Source organism: Eschrichtius robustus, chromosome 10 (assembly GCF_028021215.1).
Source record: "Eschrichtius robustus isolate mEscRob2 chromosome 10, mEscRob2.pri, whole genome shotgun sequence".
NCBI classification, from domain to species: domain Eukaryota; kingdom Metazoa; phylum Chordata; class Mammalia; order Artiodactyla; family Eschrichtiidae; genus Eschrichtius; species Eschrichtius robustus.
Genome location: NC_090833.1, coordinates 26313386 through 26326176, shown reverse-complemented (window position 1 = coordinate 26326176; position 12791 = coordinate 26313386). Strand labels below are relative to the sequence as shown.

General features: G+C 42.4%; 1 protein-coding gene across 6 annotated transcripts in view; it reads left to right on the top strand.

The window, feature by feature from the left end:
• ZNF462 (zinc finger protein 462) overlaps positions 1 to 12791 on the top strand; it is a 142094-nt gene that overhangs the window by 45250 nt on the left and 84053 nt on the right. The window lies entirely within an intron of this gene.

Sequence of the window (12791 nt, the reverse complement as noted above, 5' to 3'; positions counted from 1 at the left end):
TACATTTTCCTCTTTTCCTTCATCCAAGACTTCGTTTGCAGTTTGAGACAATTAGCCACCATTTTTTCTGGAAGTCCCTTGGTTAGCTTAAAGCACATATCCTTGTTTTGAGGGATTTCCAAACACTTCTGTGTTTTCAGACGTTGATCCTTAGAGTGGATTTAACTCAGCACTGCAGCTTTAGTGTGGTAATCAAATAACCACTCCAAGTTTGAATGTTTTCTAATAAGATTTTGTTTATTATGAAAGCCTTCTGTCATTCAAGAGTCTTGGGTCCTGAGGATTTACCCAACTCTTAGTATTTTCTGTATAAAATACTCCAATTCTTTCCTTTGTGGATTGCCACATCCCACTTTAGAAATATCAAGGACACCATGTCATGAACCGTTCTTCAATTATTAAGGGAGATGAATATCAGTATCAGCATTGTCTTGGCTACAGTATTCATGCTTTCACAGATATTAACTCTGTCTTCTATGGGTGTGCTCTTATTAGCTTCTGATGCTGGGTTCTGCAACTTAGTATTTTCCCATTAATCGTTAAATAAGAAGTGAAATATTTGCAAACATTAGTCCTCTCCTAGGCTCTTTAAAGACTGCATAGCTATTATCGTATTCACTCAATCAACAGGGCTTATAAGTAGGGCTCCCAGTGCGATGGAGAAGGGAACTCAGCATTCTAGCTGGTGGTCTCCGGGACTAGAGGGAAGATTTGAGCTTGATCTTAAAACTGGAGTGAGCATCAGGATCCCCTTGAGGGCTTGTTAAAATACAGATTGCGTGGGGGGCCCTACCCCCAGGGTTTCTGATTCACTGAGTCTGGAGTGGAACATGAGAAATCGCATTCCTAATGAATTCTTGGCCGATGCTGATGCTGCTGGTCTGGGGACCTCTCCTTGAGAATCATTTTCTTAAAGGACGGGAATTACGTGGATCTTCAAAATGTAGGTAAAAGTATTCTACAGGGAGGAAAACATGGAGATCTCAGCATCCTCCTGATTTCTAAGTCATTGTTTTTTTAAAAAAATTAATTAATTTAATTTATTTTTGGCTCCGTTGGGTCTTTATTGTTGCGCGTGGGCTTTCTCTAGTTGCGGTGAGCAGGGGCTACTCTTCGTTGCGGTGCGCGGGCTTCTCATGGCGGTGGCTTCTCTTGTTGCGGAGCACGGGCCCTAGGCTCGCAGGCTTCAGTAGTTGCAGCATGCGGGCTCAGTAGTTGTGGCTCACGGGCTCTAGAGCGCAGGCTTAGTAGTTGTGGTGCACGGGCTTAGTTGCTCCACGGCATGTGGGATCTTCCCGGACTGGGGCTCAAACCCGTGTCCCCTGCATTGGCAGGAGGATTCTTAAGCGCTGCGCCACCAGGGAAGCCCTCTGAGTCATTCTTTTCATTATGGTAAGGGACTCTTTCCTAAGAGACCCATATGGGGAATATTTAAAAAGTTAAAGATGATTACTGGCCTTTTGGATGCATTTAGTTTTTCATATCCAACAAATGGATATACATATCTACTAAGAGTATAGATAAATAAGGGATAAATATATAATATAATATAATATAAATGTATTAGTAAATGTGGTGAAATATTCTAAGTTGTGGTTGGTTTCAGGATGTGACATGTAATTTGAAATGGAATCGGGTGTCAACAGTATTCTGAAACTATTGGTCTGAGCCACTGACTAGCTGTGCCACAAGGAGGCAGGTTCATTTTAAATGAACTGACCCTGATATTTCCAGACACCCCGAAGGCTCATTCAGCCAGCCTCTTCAGCGACTTTGTTGGCAGAACACATTTTCCATAAGAAACAAGATGATGTTTCTCATGGGGTAGATTTGGTGGGCATAAAGTTACTACATAACCTTGTTCTGATTCCATGAGGTTGGATTCTGAGGAAAAATGATTCAGTGTCATGGATCTCGTTCTTCTGTGTATACCTTTGTCAGCAACTTTCAGTCTTCCAAATGTGTTTCCAAAGCAGGAGCACACTGCCTGCATGCCTAAGAAGATCTTTGAACAGTCAAACTGCAGATGATGGATTTTGCACCTTTTCAGTTAATCTCCTGAGTACAGAATTCTGAGCAGAGGAGGAGACACTGGGGGTTATTCTGGAATCTACCTCCTCAGTGAAGAAAGGCTCTTGTTTGTGAGAATATATGGGGCGTGGACTTCAAGTGTGAATTGATTGCTATTAATGAACTGAATAACATTTATAGAGTGTTTTTACTGCTGATTTCCTTTCTCTAATTATGGAATTCAACAGATTTTTTTTTTCCTGCTTCAGAGAGTATGTTCCAGAAGCCTTGGGCAGGTTATTTTTCCTGAGACCTTCAGTTTCGCTATCTGAAAAATGAAGATATTGGGCCACGTTGGACGACGTGGTCTTTGAGATCTCCTCTCTAGTGGACACTAATGAGCTTACAGATAGTTAACTTTTAGGAGTGAATTCTTCTGTTTGAGTTAAAGAAGGCACAGGTAATTTATTGTTTCAATAGTTTTTAGGGAAGCCAAGGAGAGATAACTCTGTTCCTACCTAATTTCTTTATACTTTCCTCTACTGAAACGGTTTATACAGTTTTGAGCTATAGGGGAGAATTTTTCCTCAGGCTTTCCAGAATCTTTGCAAACAAGAATCGAAAGGTTTTTTTGTGGAGGGAAGGCAACCAGATAGTCTCAAGTGTAGCCCCAGGTGATGATTCCAAGTGTCACATCAGTTTAGGGGAGCTTAGCAGTGTTATAAATATGTGGGTAGAATGATGCTGCCAGAGTACCTTCCCCTTGGATGGTGAGGAAAAGCAAGGTGGCCACTTCGTCACATATCAAGGACAAGTGGGGACATGGAATTCCTAATATCCCAGTAGTCAGCCAAGCACTGTGATGTGGCTTCATGAACTTTATTAGTTGAGTGGGAGCAGTGGCATATAGTGCTAAGTTTTGTTTTGTTTTGTTTTTCTGGTCGTGGAGCCTCTCTGGAATTGCTTAGGTTCCTATATGTTTAGTTTGGGTCGGTACCACTGGTTAATCTTCTCCTGGAAAGCAGGCATGCGTATACTCATTCAGCCCACAGATCTTGTCAGGGCCAGACCTGTGCTGGGCCCTGGGGATATAGGAACCAAAAGGAACATGGCACTCATCCTTTGAAGAGTGATTTTGAGTAGCCTGGGGCCCCGTCACTTTGAGAGAAGATAATTTTGTATGTTGGAGAGGAGAAAATGTGCATGATGTTTTTCATAGAAATTTTAGTTTGGAGGCCACATGCTAACTGTAGGGCTTGACCATTTTTAATGACGTTGACCCCTTACCCACAAAGCCCACAGGGTCATCATCAGTGCAAGGGGCTTATCACTAAGGAGAGATGGACCAGTTATATTCCTTAATCTTGGATTTTTCTTGAAAAGTTTAGAGTAAAATACCCAAATCAGAAAAATAAAACTAAAAAACTCGTGATGTCATAGGACAGGAAGGCGGCTACTAAGATCATTTTGAACCATGAAATCATAGAACCTTTGAGCTGGAAGAGAACTTGCTGATCATCTAGCCCAGAGATTCCCCAGCCAGGACCACATGAAAGGCTTATAAAGGCAGGTGGCGTATATGCAGAGACTGAAAATACCTAGAGACCACTTGTGACAGGGTTTCCAACCTCCACACTCTTGTCATTTTGGACCAGATCATTCTTTCTTACGGGGGTTTTCCTGTGCATTGTAGGACGTTTAGCAGCATCCCCGGCCTCTACGCATTCGATACCAGTAGCACCGCTCACCCCCCTTCCCCCCGCGACCCGGTTGTGAGAACCAAAAGTGTCTCCAGATATCCCTGGGCTGGGGTCTGTGGGGGTAAGATTGCCCCTGGTTGGGACCACTGCTCTGTGACAACATAAGGTTAGTAGAAGAGTCTAACGCTCATAACCCATCTTTTTATGTTTGATTGGAATCTTATCACTCACAAGCTCTGCTTCATTCATTCCTTTGTTCATTCATTCAGCCCATTTGCTGAGTACCCATTGTGTGAACTGTCCCCAGTGCTGAAGATACCAGTGTAAATAGACAGGTGTGGGCTTGCTATCAGGGTGCCTGTGTTCTAGCAGAGGGAGATAGAGCACAAACAAACAGGTATCATAGCAACAATGAAGGAACTTATAAGGCAGCGTAATGTGGTAGAGAAAGTCAGCATGGTCAGAGTTGTGGATAGGGGCTCGATTTCATGGGGGTGGGGAGAGCGGGCTAATATTAGATGGAGTCGTGAGAAAGCCCCTTGGAGGATAGAACCTTTGAGCCCAGAATTGCATGAGGAGGAGTCAGCCATGACGAAACTAGGCATTTATTTGTCTCTGAATAATAATAAAAAGTGAGAGGTGAATTAAGTCAGAAAAAAATCTTTCAAAATATGAGGAGAAAATTTTGTAAAACACTCCTTTGTACAAAAACGTTGACTGGCATAATCTAATCTCTTCATTTAGTGAAATGATCCAAGTAAAGGTTTCGAAAGACTTGTTCAAGGTGAAGGTGGCAGGTGGAGCCATCGCACCTGCTGGGAATAAATTATTTTACTTGCTGGAGAGGCATTTCTGTATCCTTGTCTTTTTTTTTTTTTTTTTTTTGAGCAACCCAATAGTGAATAAGCTGAAAGACCTAAGTTTGTTGGGCAAAGTGAGATTTTCATTAAGGATTTATGGAACGTGGGGCTTGGCCAAGTACCTGAGCCACTGTAGTGTTTTCACATGGTGATAAATTCTACTGTTGTGTTGGCAGACAAATGTCTTAACTTTCTGCTAAGAAGTTCTTGAGGTGCAGTGATTTTTAGCAGTAAACTTACTTGCTGAGAGTAGATTGGAGATTGCAAGAGAAAAGAAATTCTTTAGCTATCATTTAAAATAAAATATTCCTAATTCTTGGGTATCTGCCAGTTCCATACATAAAAACATAGGGTGTTTTTCCTATTTTCTTGGAACGGGGTAGGAGAACCAATGGATCTCAGTGGGCAGTGCCTTCTGCTATAGGTGGAGGCCAAGAGGAGAAAAAAAAAAAAATCACAATCTTCTTGAATAGGAGGACTTCAAAGTGGTCACGATTCCTGATTCACACAAGCGCAGCCATTGTTTACCTTTCCAGAAAGCAGTCTGCTTAGGGCTTTCATCCTGATGGGGGAGTTAGATCAGGAACCATGGAGTGGTTATATTTTGTCAAATATAAGAAATTGGACTGGAAAGGTTTTTGCATCAGGGCCTTGTGTGCCACAGATATAGGCAGACTTGGGACAATTCTCATTTAAAGGAAGTGACTTGTCTGAATTTTCTGAGCAAACCGTGATCACAAGGCAAAGAACAAATCTCAGAGGGATTAGATTGGGACTTTTGTGGGCTTTTCCTCAAATAAAAGAGGTTCTTCTGGCAAAACTTTGTTATACTTTCAACAGCCATGGATCCTTTCGTTTTGTTTTTTGTTTTTTTTCCTCTCAGAAGGTAATAGAGAGCAAGGTAAGTTGTTCAAATGGTTTCTGGATTCATTCACTGAAACTGTAGAATTTAGACTTGGTGGGGTTGGCCAGACCTTCCTGTGCCAGGCACGGATCTGGCCGTGAAGACATGCCCAAGGCCTGTGGTCAGTGCAGCCTTCAGTCCCACAGAGGAGCTACTCAATGCGTGGTTTGGTCTTTCACGATATGGAAGATGCCTTTGACTGCAGCTTCTGCTTACTCTGCGTCTTAATCAGTTCTGTAATGAAGACCCAGCAGCGTATCTGCAACTTCCCTTTAATTTTACGATTTTTATAATGAGAGTTCTTGTAGTGTGAAAAGTGTCTGTGGAAACCCAGCCAGCATGCTGAAGAGTCTACAAAGGAATACAGTGATTTTTCTGTCTCTGCCGTTTGGGTGAGGTTTGGCTCTAGAGGAGAGAAATCGGGTCTCTCTTGATCTCCAGGCTCGGGCAAGAATGGCTTCAAAGTTTCCAAGGGATTTCCTGATGGACCCATGACATTTCAGAGAATTCATTCAACCCTAAGAGTGGTTTTCGGTCATTTGGAAGAACAAAATGAGCTGGGATCTCATTTGTCATGGTTGCCTTTTGAGAATTTTAGCATGTGGAGCCGTCTTCATTTTGTTTTGTTTCTCAAGGAGAATATTGTCAGGATGCTTCTCAGAATTGGAGTTATCTGGTGAACTGCAGGTTCCCCTTCACAGACAATGAAGTCTAAAGCTCCTGAGATACCACCCTGCTTCCTCCCTTTCTTTTCTAGTCCCTTCTCTCCTCTTTTATCTCCTTATTCAAATCACACGCTTCCTTTTCTAAGGACAGGAGAGCTGGCAGGCTGCCTATTGGCCTGTTGGCCTCAATTAGCCTTATATCATTGCAAAGGAATGCATGAATTCTCCAGAAGGTATGTACTATCTCTTTCTGTATTAGACACTCACTACCTGCTTTCATAACAGGTCACTCAGCCAGAATGCCTTGTTGTTTACATATCTGATATTTTTTTGGTCATTTGGATTAGATCATCTCATTTTAATAATGATCCCCGAGGTTATCTGTTATGAAATATTACTCCAACATGCTCTGTAAAACTTGAAAACTTGATTCAGGAGAACAAAGCTAAAATAAGAGAACCTGAAGACTAGCATCCTTGGCCAGAAGGTGACTGGGGTTATTAATCTGCAGATTGCCTGCTTCAGACTCTGTCCCAGAGACGGAACAGAGGCCACACATGGGCATTGGCAGGACTCAGGCTTGCATGGTATTTCTCTGCTACTATTTAAATTCAGTCTCATCTTGGGGGTTACATATGCGATTGCAAATTAATCCTTTCTCTTCTGAAAATTTGGTTTTGAAGAACAGCTGTGTCTCCCTTCTGAATTCCTTAATTATTTATCCTCCCTGATATGTTAAACCTTTCATTAGTGTGGTGAATTGCCAAGAGTACACAGAACTGCTTAGATCATGTAGCAAACAGTATAAACATTGGATAGGACATTTGAAGACACCACATGGTGAGCCAGGATCTATAGTTGTACCAAATGTTGTGGGATCAATGTAGGTATCTTGTTGTTTGAAGTTCTTTGTTGGTTTATTTTGTTGGCTTATTTTTTTTAATCACTATAACATGGGAAGAGTATGTATGTCATTTGTACTTATTCAAAAGTGTTCTAACAGAAGTGTTAAATTTGGAGGGCACATGCCCATATCTGAGTTCAAATTAAATCAAGAAAATTAATTATTTCATATATACGTACACATATGTATGTGTATATGTATGTGCAGAGGACAGGCACCCTATGATACATGTGTGTGCGTATATATGCATGCCTGTGTGTGTATATCTATAGTCTATGTTTGCATTTGTAAGTGTGATTCCATAACTACTGTTCCTTTTCCTGAAAGGAGATTTTTACCTCCATTTCTTGATCCAGTCCTGTTCGGAAAGATGCTTTAAATGATTTTTAAATTATTAGAACTCCCACTGCGACCATGACAAGAGTAAACGATAAGCAGTGATGTACAACACGTCTTGTTGCTGAGAGTAGCAACCCACACTCACAAGTGGATTCGTTAGTGATTTTTTTTCCCCTCATTTTTCATCCTAAGCATGAAAATTCTTCTTTCCTCCCAAACCACGTTCCTGGGGCTTGAAATAAGAGATGTTAACTTCCCAACACACCCCGCAGCTCTTTGACCCCATCATAGCAACAGTTTCCGATCTCAAATACATTTGTACAATGATCTTTAAGTTCCTGATTCTTCTGTCTTTCTAGCTGAACAATTCCGAAGTTAATGCATTCCACTACCTGTCCTTGGATAATTGGTTTTTCCAATCATGGGAAAGGAAAGTAAGAAAAGCACAGACAATAGGTGCTCACTAAAGCCTTTTCTTAGAATTGCAATTCAAGAGAACCGAGGAGTTCAGTGTCTTACAAATGAAACTAGGTTTCTGGAGTGGACATAGGAAAAGCATCTTACGGTGTTTCTGGTTCTATTTCTCAAAGGCTTTGAAGCTTATAATTAGTTGCTCTTGAATCCCTGTGGCTGTGGTGCTTCACGGCTTTATTTCTGGTCTGCAGTCCTTCGGTCAGAGAACAGGGTAGGTCCAGGCAAGGCCTGCACCTTTTCATTTGGACACGTCCCGGAGACAGTTGGGATTTTGACTTCAAGACCGTGTTCGTGCTCCATGCAACCCCGGAGAACGGTGCTCGCCGAGGTGACCCAGGTGAGGGTTGTGGTGGCAGGATTGTAGGAGTGCCCTCAAACACCCAGGGTGCGTCCCTTCTCCCCTCCTGTCTGGGCAGTGAGTGGGGAGGACACATGATGAACCTGTGGATTGTCCCCTTTCACCTTCACAGGAGGAAAATGGAGGCATAATGGGTCTCTGAAATTGTGAACACAGAAAGTGGGTGGGCAGACGGTAGAAAGTAAAATTGGTGGGTTTTTTTAAATTGAAGTGTAGTTGATTTACAGTGCTGTGTTACTTTCTCTTTTTTTAATTTATTTTTTAATTTTTTAAAATTTTTTGGCCACACCGCATGGCATGTGGGATCTTAGTTCCCAGACCAGGGGTTGAACCTGCGCCCCCTGCAGTGGAAGTGCAGAGTCCTAACCGCTGGACCGCCAGGGAATTCCCTGTGTTACTTTCTGAAGTATAGCAAAGTTTTTCAATTGTATATCTATATCTATTTATCTATCTGTCTTCTATCTTTTTTCAGATTCTTTTCCGTCATAGTTTATTACAAGATATTGAACATAGTTCCCTGTGCTGTACAGTAGGACCTTGTCATCTTTTTTTTTTTTTTTATATGTAGTAGTTTGTATCTGTCAATCCCAAACTCCTAATTTATCCCTCCCTCCCCCTTCCCCCTTTGGTAACCATAAGTTTGTTTCCTATGTCTGGGAGTCTGTTTCTGTTTTGAAAATAGTTCAAAATTGGTGTTTTTAAGATTGAGGAAGAGCAGCTGGTGGCCATCATGTCCCTTTCCCCATTCTCAGGTGTATATTCCCAGTCCTTCACAAGATCTCTGGATTTTCTTTAAATATGTCTTCAAGAGTTTGTCCAATATGGAAAGTTGGGTTTTGGGTTTCCCATCAAAACCCCACCTCTTGAAAACTCCAGACTTATCAATGTAAATTGCACAAACCAACACGTGGCACTCAGTAGTGCAGAGTCGTGGATAATTAGTATGGTCTAGAGGTTTCACATTAGGAGAACTAATCACATTAGGTGCTAGCTTATTTGGGAACGAATCCATATTCATCTGCCTGCCAAGGCATCATCATGGGTGGTGTTGAGAGTCTAGTCGTCCAATGCCTGTTTGACCTTGAGGGGCCTGGGGATATTGCATTGGGAGTAGGAGATGGTGGTGGGGGGGACGCGCTTGTTTGATTTGTAGATTCATCTCATGACCTTTTGAAATAGCATTTCTTTCAGTTAGTTCAGAAGCTTCCTCTTCTGCTTTTGATTTTGCTGATTTGGTCAGTGGGGAAAAAAAAAAATACTGCTAATCTCATTATCGCAGTAGAATTTTTAAATAAAGTAAATAGATAGGAGATCAAGGCTTTTCACTTTAAATCATCATTTGGTAGCAGCTCAGCGTCTGGTTCAGCCTTTTAGGGTTGCTGTTCTTTCTCGGTTGATGAAACAGTCAAATATGCAAGAGAGTATTTCTCATCTTTGTTCCCATCTTTGTTGTTGGTTTCTCAGAGGATTACCATCTGCTGCAAAACATCCTCGAGTTGATGGATGGGTCATCCTCAGGTCCAGCTTTCTTTGTCTCTCTCCTCCCCTGTTCCGTCTCCTCCTCCTCCTCCTCCTCTCACTTTTTGCCCATGTGTACGTCCTCAGTCTCATAAACACATCAAGTTTCTGTGTCTTTGATTGTTTAGGCCATGCTGGCAATTTCTGTTCTCTTCTTCTGTCAGCGTCTCCAGGAGCAATGTGTGCACAAAGACAAAATGGCTTTCAGAGGAGGCTACATCCTCCTTTGCGGACTCGGTGCAGACATCCAATTGAAGGCCATTCAGCGGTACCAGACGCTGGTTCCCTCAGCAGCCTGGAGATTAACCTTTTCTAAGGCTCTGCGCTATTTTTGAGGTAGAGTCTGCAACAACATTAAAGCTAGAACCTATTAGGAAATCACTTTCATCATCTCTTCTTTTTCCAAATCAGTGGCTTTTTTTCCCCCTGATCTCCTAACCCTTTAATCTCCTTTGTAGCAGAAGAAGGAGACCGTTGGTTTGTTTGCATCCAGCGAAGTTTGAATCCTTGCTAATAAGAGCTTCGGAAGACACCAAGATATTAAAGAACCGTGCAGAGAGGTGAATTTCATCTCGGGGTGGATGACTTAATGCCAAAGGTGCCCTGCTTTCCTTGGGCAGAACTGTCATTTTTTTGGTGGATGTTGTGCAAACTAGGCTCAAACTTTCCAAAAGACACACAGCAGAAAGCCTTTTGTTGCATTATTTCTAAAGGCTTGAAGTTTTGAAGGGAAGAGATTTTGTTTTCCTCTCGGCTGCACAATGGAGCTTTCAGAGAACCTCTTTTAAAAGGAATAGCTACAGCCTTTGTGTTGAAGGGTGTGCCTGTTGGCAGGGTCTGCTGATGCAGACAGACTGGCTGGTGATTAACAAAGGTCATTAGACTTTGGAATCTGGCAAGCAGAGTCGGATGGTATGTCTTCTGTGTGTGGAAGGACGACTCCCAAGAAGCCAAGGCATTCTGGAGGTTCCCCCCTCCAGCCCACCCCCTAAGGCAGCTGGAGAACAGGGTCTGGTCCAGGAACGTCCTGCAGTAACCAGGGCTGTGCTGGGATGAACGAGGCAGCCCATCAGTCATGGGATAAAAGAACCTTCGGAGATCCTGGTGAATGACATTTGAGGAGGAGAAAGGTGCTGCTTTTTCGGGAAGGAGTGAAAACAGTTCCTTCTTTGTTGGGAGGAGGAGGGCAGAGGAGGGGCCCAGGCTGCTCCTCTCCTGTTCCCTCTGCCTGTCAGCCTGGCACCATCCATCCCAGAGAAGCCATGTTGTGCTCAGAGGGGAGGCTCTGAGCTAAAATGGCCGCTCCTAAAGCTCAGAGGACTAGGGCAGCTTAGTGAGACTTAGAGCTCCAGTGACGCAGGAGCTCCTATCTCTTGAAAGTGTGATAAACACATTCAGCAGAGCTGTGGCTTGTTTGGCTGAGATGAAAGGACTAAGCTGGGGGGATGGGGAGCGCACACTGGATGATCTGCCTTTTTTGCTGTGAAGTGTTCTAAATGCAGGAGTCGTCTGCACTATGGAAAAATTTGTGTTCAGGTCTAATGGGCTGTGCGAAAAGGAGAAGTGGGGTGGGGCCTCGGTGACGGCTGTAATTTGATCCAGAGCTGATAGCAACCTCTTCCACACAATTTGGGTTGGTGCTGAGACAGAAAAGCTGGTGTGGCTGGGAATACGGAGGCTGAGTTAGCTGACAGGAACTCTGGTGCACAGTTCAGGGTTTATTGAAAAAAAAAAAAAAGGAGAAATTGCTGGGTGAAAGGGGGGGAGAAGGTAAATATCTGTGTGTCTCACTCTGCAAGCTCAGGCTGTCCAGAGCTGGACTTGCCAGGAGTTATTTTCACAGGCTATCAGCAGGAGCATTCTTTCAGAGAAAACCCTCCTGCCATAGCTCCTTTCACTTCATTGACAGATTTCTCCACTTTATTCTTCCTGCAGAAATAATTGATCTCTTACAATAAAAGTATAGAAAGTTGCTGTACGATCAAAGTATCGAAAGATTTGGCTTGTGGCTTTTGTTCTTGGCCATCTGGTTCTAGATTACAGTGACTCAGTAGAGTTTGCTATGAGCTCAGTGAAGCAACTCAGTCATTAAGGTAATAACTGGGTATCTCAACTTAAGATAGGAAGGTCTATGCCTTCTAATACGTTTTTAACTTCTTAATGGTGGGCCTCTCCATTGAGTTCATGTGAAGCTATCTGTATCTTTCAATCACACAGTAAATAGCAGGACAGAGGCAGCCGGGCAAGTTTTACTTTATTCTAAATCAGGTTCACTGCTTTTTATGGCCAAGTATGCACTCCACATTTGTAAAGGGGAAAAGTAGAAAAAGAGAAGGTCCTGCCTTAGAAGCCCTTCTTCCAAACCACGTGCGTTTCTGTTGCCTTAGTGTAAATCGAGGTACCAAGGTGCAACCTGAAACTAGAAACTGGATTGTCATCTAAAGTTGGTTGTTTAAGAATCTCATGAGAAATATTTTATGACCTAATTAGATTGGAGAAGCTGTTAGGTTATAATTGGTAGGTAGTAAAAAGCAAATAACCATTTAGCTCATGAAAAAAAAATAAACTGTTTAAGGAAGGGAAGAAGGAGGTGTACCGTAATATCAGTTAAGAGAGTAGAAGAATAAAAAGGTACAATAAAAGCTTTTCCTACTGCCACTCAGAGATTCAATACTGTTTCACCATTTGGTGATAAAACATCAGTGTTTTATAGTATTAAAACAGCTAATGAAGAGTGAAGTTTGTCCTTTCTTCTGTATGGGCAACCTCTTTACTTCTGAGAAGATTCTGGTTCAAAAATAAAACTGGTCCCAGCCAGAATCAAAGTCAGTATTAACCTACCAAGAAATTTGAATTCAGTCAAGAAATTCAGAGACTACTAAAACTTTTGAAGTATTAAGGGTTTCTTTGACACATGGCACTTGCAGATACATCAAGCTAGAAGAAGTTTACCTGGTTTTTTCCCCCTTCTTTGAAGTTATGAAGTCAAGGACACCATCCCTATTATGTCTGATTTCCTTTCTTTGGCCAGTGTTGCATCTGGCAAAGTCCAGTGAGAG